Below are 11785 nucleotides of genomic sequence, written 5' to 3' on the forward strand. Positions count from 1 at the left end.
CAATCCCAACTCTGGTGGCCCACCCTATTCCACGACGCCGCTAAGTTTGTCAAACACTGTGACGAGTGCCAGAGAACTAAGATGCCCATGCGCAAAGATAAGATGGAGTTAACCTCCATAATAGCTCGAAAGCCCTTCGAAAAATGGGGCATTGACTTCATCGGACCTATCAGTCCAGCAGCTCAATACTCTCAGGCGCGCTACATCATTGTGGCAACAGAATACCTGAAAAAGTGGGCGAAGGCCCGAGCCACCAGAAGGAATGATGCTAGGACCACTACGAAGTTCTTGTGGGAACATGTCTTTTCGTGGTTTGGTTATCTAATCGAACTAGTAAGTGATCAAGGTGCACACTTCGTTAATGACGTGATATCCCACCTACTCTCAACCTTTTTAATCATTCATAGAAGGTCCTCCCCCTACTACCCTCAGGCAAATGGCCAAGCGGTGTCCACAAATAAAATCTTGGTTAACATGCTTACTAAGGTGGTATCCACATCAAGAAGAGACTGGGATAATAAGCTGGTGGCTGCCTTATGGACTTATCAGACGTCTTATAAGACGGCTGTCGGGCAAACACCCTTTAGGCTGACCTACGGGACGGAGGCCATTCTACCTCTAGAATTCTTCATCCCTAGCTTAAGAATAGCAACACAGGAGCATTGGGAGGAAAGAGAGGTGTGGACTAACTGCTTAGAGGAGCTAGAGCATCTCACAGAAACTCAGCTTTTAGCCACCCACGCTCTAATATGTGAAAAGGCATGATGAAAGCTGTGGTATGACAAGCATGTCAACTAGTGCAACTTTGATCATGGGAACCTTGTACTACTCTACTCGATGAAAGGGCACAAATAGAAGATGAAATTTCGAGGGCTGGGGCCTTTCCGGGTGCGTGCAATCAGCAGAACGGGCAATGTCGAGTTGGAGACGCTCGAAGGGGAAGGAATAGGCTTCTTCAATGCCAGTCGCATGAAAAAGTACTATCCCCCTTTCCATTCGCTGCACGAACCACCGATGCGCGAACCCCCCGTCACTACAGAATGGACATATTCTTTTGATGCCCTGATCGATGAAGGGGCCGTCCGTAATGTCTTGACACATGACCATTGGACATGCATTGGTCGGCCTAAATTACAGACCACAAACGCGAAACTTAGCCCATTTGGGGGCAACACTTACCCTCTCTTAGGGAAATGCCAAGCGGCTGTCTCCGTTGAGTCTGGGACTATCCCAGTCGTCTTTTATGTGTTACCAAACACTAAAGGAGCCGGTGATAGATCACTACTAGGGCGCACTTTCAAAAAGCAGACAAGCTGCAATGTGGACTACAACCTAGACCGCATTCACCTGACCGTGGGCAATGTGCATATAGTAACTACTTTCAGCAAGGGCCAGCTTGCGCCTTCTACAATTGCAGAATCATCGATGGAGACTCCCGCAGCCAAGCCTAAGGAGAAGGGTATGGATATCTTACCTCGTACCCCAACCACTAGAAGCAAACCCACCGAAGCCATCCACATGGCCAAGGAGCCCACGCACACATGGGTGCCGAAATGGCGAGTGCCGCCTCCTGGTAGACCACAGAAACACGCTTCTAAATACAAAAATTATCAGTCGCAGCCCAAGAGGCAGCCCAGGCTCCATCAACATGGGTGCACCGCCACGCCACGATGGATATCGAAAGATCTACTGCAAGCGCAAGGATACTATGAGAGAAAGCCCTGGATATGGGTGCCTAAGGTTAGACACCCAAAAGAGTCAACTGTGGGCAGCCCCACTCCAGCTGAACAGACCGGCATAGGCAAGGCGCAAGTTGCAGGGAATGTCAAACCAGCAACGGTGATGGTTAAGGCCACCCAACACCTTCAGTGTCCCAAACCGGATGATCCAGCACCCTCTAGGTCAGAGGAGGTGCACATCCCCATGCCCACTTGAATGAATTGCAGCACGCTCCCTGTGGCATGGGAGCCCACCGCAACATTTCCAAATGATCCAAAGAGCACAGTCCCATTAACGACGCCTGCAAGGGAGTCACTACTGTCTAGCCCAACTGCTCCATTGCCACCAGTAGGTCTGAAACCTTTGTATGAAAGACGATCCTTCCTATCAGCGGCCAAGGATCTCGCCGAGACCTCTGGGAATGACGTAGTGACATGCATCAAGGAGTTGGACGACATCTTCACTACATTCGCTAGAAGCTACGAGAGACTTGACCTATGACTTCTTGACGAACCCCTCGCTTCCGATGTTCGCTCGTTGCCATGCACTTGGGAGGATTACGAGTTCATGACCATCAAGTTTCCCAAAGTTGCGGCCAAGCTAATCGCTAATGGAGAGATCTCGAATGAACAAGCTGTTCTCAGACGTCTAGTCACCTCATACCGCAAGCCTGCTCGCTCTACGCCAGAACGTGAATTGGAGGAGCTTGTATAGCTTGCCAACTCTACTTCTCCATTCCTGCAAACTATGGTGCGCCTTACAACTCCAATGGGAGAAAAAAGGCCGTTGGAGCATGACTAATGCTGAGCAAAGGAGGGCAATCAAAACAATTGAACGCGACCCTACGTATGTGGCACCTCTTTCATTCAAAGTTCTGGCCATTACACACAACCTACACTTAGATGATCAGGTATTGGCCCAACTCGGGAGACATCTTTCATGACGTCTTAACCTACATCACTCAAGCTTCCCTGCAACCAGGTGAACTTGATCACCATGCCCAGTTTGAATACAACCCTAACTTGTATACCTGACTTATGGCCAAGTAGCTCACCCCACATATCCCATGCGAGCCTTCCCTTCCCCGTGCCACTTAGAAAAGAGGGGGGAAGAGCCAGTGACAACCAAGGGACTGACCAAGTGATGTAGAAAACGTGTGAGGGCTAACAACGCTCTACTAAATTCAAATAGGAAAGAAAGCAAGGAGGAAAAGATGTTGGTTGTTAATTATTTCTAAAAAGTTTCATCTTCTTAAAATCTACCCAGTAAACTGGTGCACGTATTTTTTTCTTGGGATATGCTAGGAATGAATCAAATCGTAGCTCTAACATTGGCTAGGGTAATGACAGGCACATACCATGGCATGACAGGGCAGACTTCCATTTACAGAAGTAGAGATGACGAAATATAGAATCAACATCAAAACACAAGGATTCAACCAATTTACTTTCAAGCATACCATGAACTTGGATGAGGCTATCTCGGAGGAGCTGGCCGTAAGAGAACTGGTGGACAAATGCAGCCTCTAGAAGTACGTAGAGAAAGTCGGGCAAGTTGTCGACTACTGCATGTGCTCAGAGTTCTTGAGAAATTTCAATGAAGGACGAAGCTGTAGCACGGTCACAGTAAGGGAAGATAATCAAGAAAGACAGGTATAGGTGCCCCTTAACACTGCCACTGTCGAAAGAGCCCACGGACTCGTGCCCAAAAAAGAAAGACGCCCAAAAAGGGACGTGTACACCATGTTGGGAGTCAAAAGGAAGATGTGCACACGGTCGATGGAATTAGTCTAGCCAACATTCCAGACCCGACGATAAGAATGCAGGCTAAGTTGATCCATTCTCTATTCTCCAGCCATAGATACAATGCCCTCATGAATAGGATCAGCATGCCATTGCTGGAAAGCATTGCGGCAGGAGTCCCAGAGAAGGTGGACTGGAACAGTTTTGTCTAGAAGACTATAAAGAGTTTAGTCGCCCTTCTAGCTCCAGCTGCAATGCCAGCCTGGTGGGGAATCCCCAGCCTCCACCGCACGATCCACAAGGAAAAAACCTGCCATCAAAGCCTCCACGATCAAGTATGGAGGTATACTTACAGCAATCATTGACGAGGCCATCAAGGGTGCTCGCATGGAGGGAGAGCAGATTGAGCACCAAGACTCACCACGTCGAGAGGAGGAAGGCTTGAGCGAAAGGATGGCTAGCGATGTAGGAGATCCTGAAGTACCACCCCCAAAAAAGGCCGGGCCTCAAAAGCAAATGAAGAACGGCAAGGGCCAAAATAAGGCGAAGACACTAAGCAAAGGGGAGCAAGCCGAGGTGAAGAGGGCTCGAAACGAGTCTTGTGGGTTGGAAGAACAACTGCAGAAGGAGGAGGAGGAAGAACTCCCAAGAGTTAAAGAGGAGTCAAAAAGGACAGAAGAGAAACAGCTGAGAAGGGTAGAAGAGGAAGCCTACGAACTGAGCATGAAGGAACTGGCTGAGTTGGCTGAGGCCACTCGCAGGTCTGTTGAAGGAACTCACAGAACAGGAGAAATCAACCCCTATGGTCCTCACCATGAAGCTGAAGCGAGTGGCAGCGCGAGGGCAGCCCCAATGGTTGCAGGCAAGGAAAAGTCATTGTTATACCCCCTGCCTCCCTCCTTCGTGCCGACGCCAACAGACACCCCAAATGCCCCACAGCCCACGTTTTCTCCGGACATGGCCCAACTGATGAGCATGATGCATATGCTCGTCAGTAAGGTGGCAGAGATTGTCTGAGAAAATTGAGCAAAAAGACGTGCCACCGCTGATGCTGAATCCAGGAAAGACCCTAAACAGCAAAAACGAGAAGCATCGACCACCACAGCTCCCATCCCCCTGCCACCGAGAGCAAACTACGATGCCAACGTGGCCGAGCTCCTAGCGCAGCTGGAGGCAGCAAAGGAGGAAAAGAAGGTGGCCCTACTAGAGGTGGAAAAAGAAAGGGAAACCTCGACGGCCCTGAAGCTCGAGTTTTCAAAGCAAGAGGCTAACCGGCGAAGGGAGATCAAGGCATTACAAGACCAGCTGGAGGCAAAAAAGAAGGAGGCTCAGGACAATGAAAACCGCCTACGATAGAGGCTGGAGGATGAAGAATAGAACTTGGTGGCTGAGCAATGGAGCTTAAAGTTGCTGGTGCAGCAGTATGCTAACCTAGAGCAAAGAACGGCCAGACTGGAGGGGTATGGACTATTGGCAACTCAAGAAGGTCAACCGAGCGAGGGGCAGGGGGACGCCATGTTAAAGCTTCAATATGAGCTCGAGGAGCAAAATAAGCTAGAAAGAGAGATAGAATTCCTAGCATGGGGCTAGTCCACAACCCTCGAAGGAAGTGCGAGAACAACAACAGGAGGTACAACAACTGCAAGGGGCGTTGGAAGTTGCCAAGGAAGATACTGAGGCCCTCATGGCCATGGCCTTCCTGCAAACGAAGATTGCACCTTGCAGAGATCCAGAGCCACGAGCAACTGGCACAGGAAAGATTAGAACAAATTGATGAGGTAGAGCACAAATTCAGTATCACAACTCAAGCGAAAGAAATCACCGAAGAACAGCTGACTCCGAAGTCCAAGGAGTGGCACCAACTCTGGGCTTTAACGAACGAACAACAATAGGTGGTGACCACATTGGCGAGTGCAATGGAAGAGGAAAGAAAAAATATGGATGAAAGGGCCAATGCTTGGGAAGCAAACAACTTTGACAGAATCAGGCAATTAATGAAGTGCTTGGCGGTGGCAGAGTGCGAGAGAGTGCTTGCCGAATCTAGAGTTGAAGCAGCCAATGTATGCACCCACGCACAAAGGCAAGCCTTTCTCAACACCGTGCTACATGTCACCCAAGCACAGGGCGATGATTCAGTGGAAAGGGTGAGAAGAAAATTGGAATTGAATACCTAGGCGCTAAGGTACGGCCTTTAGGAATGGGAGCTCCCCACTAGCACGAGACTCACCAAGGAACAGCAATTCAGCTACCTGCGTAGTGCAGGCCTCTCCACTATTGAGCTCAAGGACCTGGGATTCGAAGAGCAGGAACTGCCCGCACCACCACCGCAAACAATCCCAGTTGTGGCGGAACAAGATATCGAGGCCCAGATTCAGACCAAGAGGCCGACGAAGAACTACTGAAAGCTCCCAGTCCCCCTCTACCAGACCTCCCACCAGATGAGACTGAAGATGCCCACATGCCGGAGTGCATTGTGGCAGCCATAGGAGGCAGGAGCTGGCAGAGGATGCACAATCCAAAGCCCGGTCACTACCCAAACAATTCTTTAACGAGCCAGTACCACTACGAAGGGACCCCAACCCCATTGATTGGCCATAGGAATTGGTCATCTAGCGTGACCAGGAGTTTCAGATGAGGCCTTTTGAGATGTCCTTCTCCTACACATGCTCGCTGGACTGGGCGTTGCCACTCAGTATCCTATCCAAAATCAAGGATCTAGCCAATGACCTAGCGAATAGATGGGTGGAAGAAAGGAGCCTAATTATGACCAGGTGGAAGCAGGAGCCTATAGACTACTTGCAGGACAAGGTGAACCAGATTCCCAAATCCATCCAAGGCTACGAAGCGCAGCCGAAGTGGCGGCGGAGGATTTGGGATGCCAATTTCGACGCCTGGACTGCCTTTTGCAACTCACTCCCCGAGGAGTGAAATGACCCCTCCTACATGCCCTTTCCCCGCCGGCATGGAGTGGACTATGACCTAAGGCTGGACAAATTTGCAAGCATAGGGCAATTTACTTTATACCAATTATCTGGTCACGTTTCCAGTGTCTAGTCTTATTTTGTTAGTAGCCATGAGCGCCGTTCACAGGGATTTTGATTTTCCTAAAATATATAATGTAAATACCCAAACTCCGGAGGAATGCTTAGTCTTTAGACAACAGGATATCCTTCCATCCATCACCCACTTCCTCGCAGACTTCTCCTCCTACCCGGATCATGCCTTCCTAACCACCTGCAACTATCTTAGGTTGCTCAAATTCCTATTAGTACAGAAGCCTACCGCTGAAGAAGCTCACATTCCCCCCTCTTTTTTGACATCAATCTAGGCATCGATAGTAGAGCTATGACTAGATTGATGATGAGGGCATCCCTCCTTTCCTCTTTTTGCTTGGAACTCTTAGAAAACATGAATGACACCCGCTTCACAAGGTGTAACCATCCCTTTTTGTCATCCACACCTCTGAAGGCCCGAGCTGCAATTAAAGAATATCTCCAAAGCTGTGCCTTTCTATCCCAATGCCTACGACCTCCCCGCGCTGCTTCGACTAACGGTGATCGACACTAGCCAAATGCCTTCTATGAAAAAAAAAAACCTTTGCTCATCACACCTAGGGATCACCCCTAGCCCCTCTCCCCACTTCACGCTTCGGGCACATCAAGGGCAGGACTTTCAGACCTGTCACCCTAAGCTCTACACTGCATTGCACCTGTAACAATGCATGAACTGGGTCCTCAAGTGTGAGACATTACCAAGGGCTTGCCCAAGGTTAGACCCATCTCCCAGTTCCATTGCACATGCACTTACACCTCACCGCGAGACAGACACATCCCTTAGGGAGTGCACAACTTTCTCTTGAAGGCTATTCGTAACTCAGTCAAGGCCCACCATTGGCATGGATCTTGGAACCACGTGTTCTTCAACTGATTACGGACCTTGGTTTTGACAGTCATCGTCGACGACAAATTCCAACTGTGTAACCAAGGCCGAGCATCTTCATGCAGATCAAAGCAAGCCAAAATCTATCCAAATCATCAGGAATCAATACCCCATCATCTCTCATTCATAGCACCACCTTTTTGATAGTGGTCATCTACCCACCAATTCCACTTAGCACCAACCCCAACTACCCTGCTGCTCCCCACCCCAGTGCCATGGGACTGGCACTCCACTAGGAGGCGGGTAATGTTTATCACAGCACAGAGGAATGAAAAATGGAGTAGAAGTGCGGGAAAATGGAAGAAGGAGACAACCAAGAAGGCACAAGACAAAGGAAGGAAAAGGCATCCTGGATGGAGGTCAGACTCTGAAAATCTGAATGAGGTGTCGCCTTGATAAAAGAAAAGAGTAAAAGCGCGCCATTAAATATGAAGGCACTCCCGAATCCTTGTAAAAAGAGTGCCGGGCTCACTCCTCTACAAATTGTATGCATTAGTGGGAATGGGATAAGTTAGAATGGTGGGAAATAAGAAAAGAGGGCCTAGGCTAATGGCTGGCCATGTAAAAAGTGGGGATGACCGCCCAAAAAGTAGGGCATGTATATAAAGTTCAAAAGTGAATGAGAAGTTCATTCTTGGGTGTGGCTAAAGCTTCTTCTTCCTCTTCTCTTGCTTCTTACCTTCTTGCTTGTGCTTGAGTGAGGGATTGAGGGAGTGTGAGGGAGTGAGGAAGTGAGTGTGTGAGAGTGAGGGATCATGGAGAAGAAGCTCCCCATCTTCCCTCTTCATCTTTCCTTCCCTTCTTCTCTTCTCTCGTCTCACGCAGCTATGGAGGATGGAGCTTGACGGAGAGGGCTTGAGGTTGCTTGAACTTGCCACAAGGATCGTGGAGCTACCGGAGTGTGAGAGAGAGGAGGGAACTCGATCGAGAATCAAGGTAAGCTCACTACACCCGCAAGGTAGGCATTGCGCGTCGGCTATGTGAGAGGTAGCCAAGGCCGCTGGGCTTGAAACGCTTGATCAGTAAGCAGTCTGTAGGTCTCGAGGTAGAGCTCAGTATCTCCCCTACAGAGGGCATGAGATTGGGATCTCCATAGATACCAAAGCATGATCTCTAGCTTGATGGTTGCATATATACTATTACTACTCATGGAATAAACCTTAAAATAGTTATTATGCTCAAATATATGCTTGTTAGAGCAGAAATTTGTTCCTAAGACTATTCTAAGGAAGAAAGAGGGTTAACGATAAAAGAGTATCCTTCTTTGCAAGTGATTTTATATTATATTATTTAATTAAAATTGATAGTTGAAGATGAGTTTCCTAAGAGATCTTGTGTTGATGCTGTTTTAGTTTTGTGAAGCATATGAATGATGTTGTTGTAGTTTTTTGTATTTTTTTTAAAAAGAAGAGATTGATTTTTATGGAATATCCAAGGTTATTTTTGGATTTACGTTATGAAAAATGAATGTTTTTCTAACTGATAGGCTGATTGCCTTCATTGTATACTTGTGTGGTAGAGGCTAGGACAAGCCCCATGTATGAGAGGTCTCTTTGTAGGAAGAATATTATGCTCTAGAGACTCGATATGCAGAGAGACACGGTCTCACTGCATTAATTGACTGATTGTATGGACGTGGCGGCCCTGTAAGTCACTCATCTTTCTTGTCCATAGTTACTAATTTTAATTAAAATGCATTATTGTATGGTGGACTGATGCGTAGTTGTTTCTTTTTTTGCAGAGTCCATTCGATGCTTCTTTGTGGCGAGATGAGGTTTTGGATGGCGAGGATCTATAGCTCACCCTTGGACTCATGGAGCGCATATGCTCTTCTTTTTTAATCATGTGATTTGTATAGGTATTTTCTATGTAGTAATAGTATCTTACCATGATTGTACCGTCGCTTTCATTACGCGATCTTGTATTTATTTTATGTATTAGTATTATGATTTAAGTACACTTTGCCTTCATTTAGACGAGCAGTGTACACATTATTGAAACTCTTTTGTATGGCCAAAATAAAGCACATAGTACTATTTGTGGCAAGTCAGCTTGCTGCCATGCCACAATTTTTTTTTCCCTTTTACCATCGCTATTAGCATCGCAAATTTACTGTATGTGTCGCTATTAGCATCGCAATATGCGTCACAAAGTGTCTCTATCATTGTCGCTATCTGCGTGATAGCAATGCAAATAGTGACACACATAGCGATGCTGATAGCAACTATTCTATGGCATCGCTAATAGCGACATTTTTTGCAACGACGAGGGTAAATTTCTTTATGAACATTTTCATCGCTTTGAACGTCGGTATAAGGCCTGTATCTTGTAGTGCCAAATTATCAAAATCTTGCAAAATAGGAGATTGAGATTTTCCTGAGAGGGAGTCAACTTAGCTCAAGTGATATGCAAGCTTTGTTGGATGAGGCAAATGTATCTAACAAGGGATACATAGCTATTTGCAAATCTCTTTTTAGAAAAATGAAGGAATCTAAGCTGCAAGGATTGATATTGCCAAACCCAACATCACTCAAAAGAATGCGAAAACAAGTGAATGATCAAGTTCTACAACTCTTGGGAGCTCCATTTCATATCAAAGATACATATCATTTGGCACCAAGGAAGGCAATGGTTTACAACAAATACAACAATATATTTTACAACTTGAAGGCCCTAATAGAATACTTGATCCAACAATTTTAAAGCACAATCATAAATGGTTTAGTGTCCATTCAAAGAACATATATTCTCTCTGGGTCCTTTGAGATAAGTAATATATTTTAAATTGGAAGTTTACTTATGCTAATACTATTGTTATGTCACATGCTTTTTATATGTGTGTATTCCAAGTTATGTTGGAGAATTTTGAAACCTTGCATTGGAATTTCCACAAGACAAACATACCCCAAATCATTAGTGAGCAAAGGAGTGGGAGAATCTTGGATGTGGAAGGATTTGGAAGATTCAAAGTAGAGTGGCATCTAGTAGCTGATTTGAAGACTCTAAAGTGCATGTACAATGTCTCAAAAGGGGCCAACTCGAAGAGTCCATGCATATATTGCATGCATGCTGTTGAAAAAGGACTTGAGGAAAGGAATTGGAAAAAGACACCTAATAGGCACCTCAAAGTTCCAAGTTTGAGAGTAGTTTTAGATATTCCCTTCTCTGAAGTCCATATCTACACAATGGATGATCTATGTAGGATCTTTGAGAAATTACTTTTCTTGTATATATGTTTTGCTTGAATAATAAGACCTAGGTCTACATAGATCAAGACAATTGCAACACATGAGAATGCATTACCGGACATTGGTTTGCATGGTGAAAATGTGAAGATTGAAAGGGACAAGAAAATGTCAAAGGATGGTCGAGACATGCCAAAGAAACTCTCCGTTGGGGGTGTGAAAGCATATAGATTTTTATCTCCACCACCCTTTGATAATCCTATTCAAGTAAAATATTCCACTCAAAGAATTCAATTCAACAGGTGGAAATGCATCCACAATGCAATTGTTGATGGGACCTAAAATGGGCCGGCGCTGGCTATGGCACTAGTCGGACCTCATGCTCATAACAAACAAACACACCCTCATGGCCTCGCGGGCCAAGAGCATCAATCTACTGCTAAAGGACGAACTCTCCTAAAGCCTATTCTATGTGTTTATAGTTTTATAGTTTTGTAGTCCAACCTTTCCCCTTTTATAAACTCCTCAAACGGAGAACCCATTCACACTGGCAATAAATGCCATGATAATCACATACATGGGAGGCAACCTCTCGGTGGAATCACGGCGGCCCCACTGCAGCTCTCCTACATCATAGGGATTAGCCCCTTGATACGCTGCTCAACATATAGAACAAACGAACAAACTCCACTCATCATTTCGAAAGTAGTCTAGGAGATACCATGTGTCCTTACCAAATAATCCCCCAAGAAAACAACGTCTATCCTACGGCTTAAGATGCCTTTCCACACTCAAGCGTGAGTCCTTGTCATTGAAAACATGTGCTATGCATCTAATCTTTTTATTCCGATACCATGGTTTACATGCACATGCAAAGTGAATGATCCTAAAGTGCTCAAACATAATTTTAAATCAGAGACGTGTTGTGCACAACCAGGCTTTCAAATGCATATTTCCTAACTCGTTGCAGCGATCTAAGGACAGCACCGAGACAACACTCGTGCTACTATCCTCTTAATTAAAATACACGAACTCTATGTCATGATATGCATCAGTAAATCAGCAACAATCAGCACGCAAATCACACCATTCAAACATCCCAACCCCCTACGTTTAGGTAGTGCTTTTGTTGCATAGGTGTAGAGGTTCATTTTGTCATGTTTTGATGTATAAAAAGCGATAAAACACAAACTTTAACAA

The sequence above is a fragment of the Lygodium microphyllum genome, chromosome 2, assembly GCF_053477565.2.
Source record: "Lygodium microphyllum isolate KBCC chromosome 2, Lygodium_microphyllum_v1.1.10, whole genome shotgun sequence".
NCBI lineage: Eukaryota > Viridiplantae > Streptophyta > Polypodiopsida > Schizaeales > Lygodiaceae > Lygodium > Lygodium microphyllum.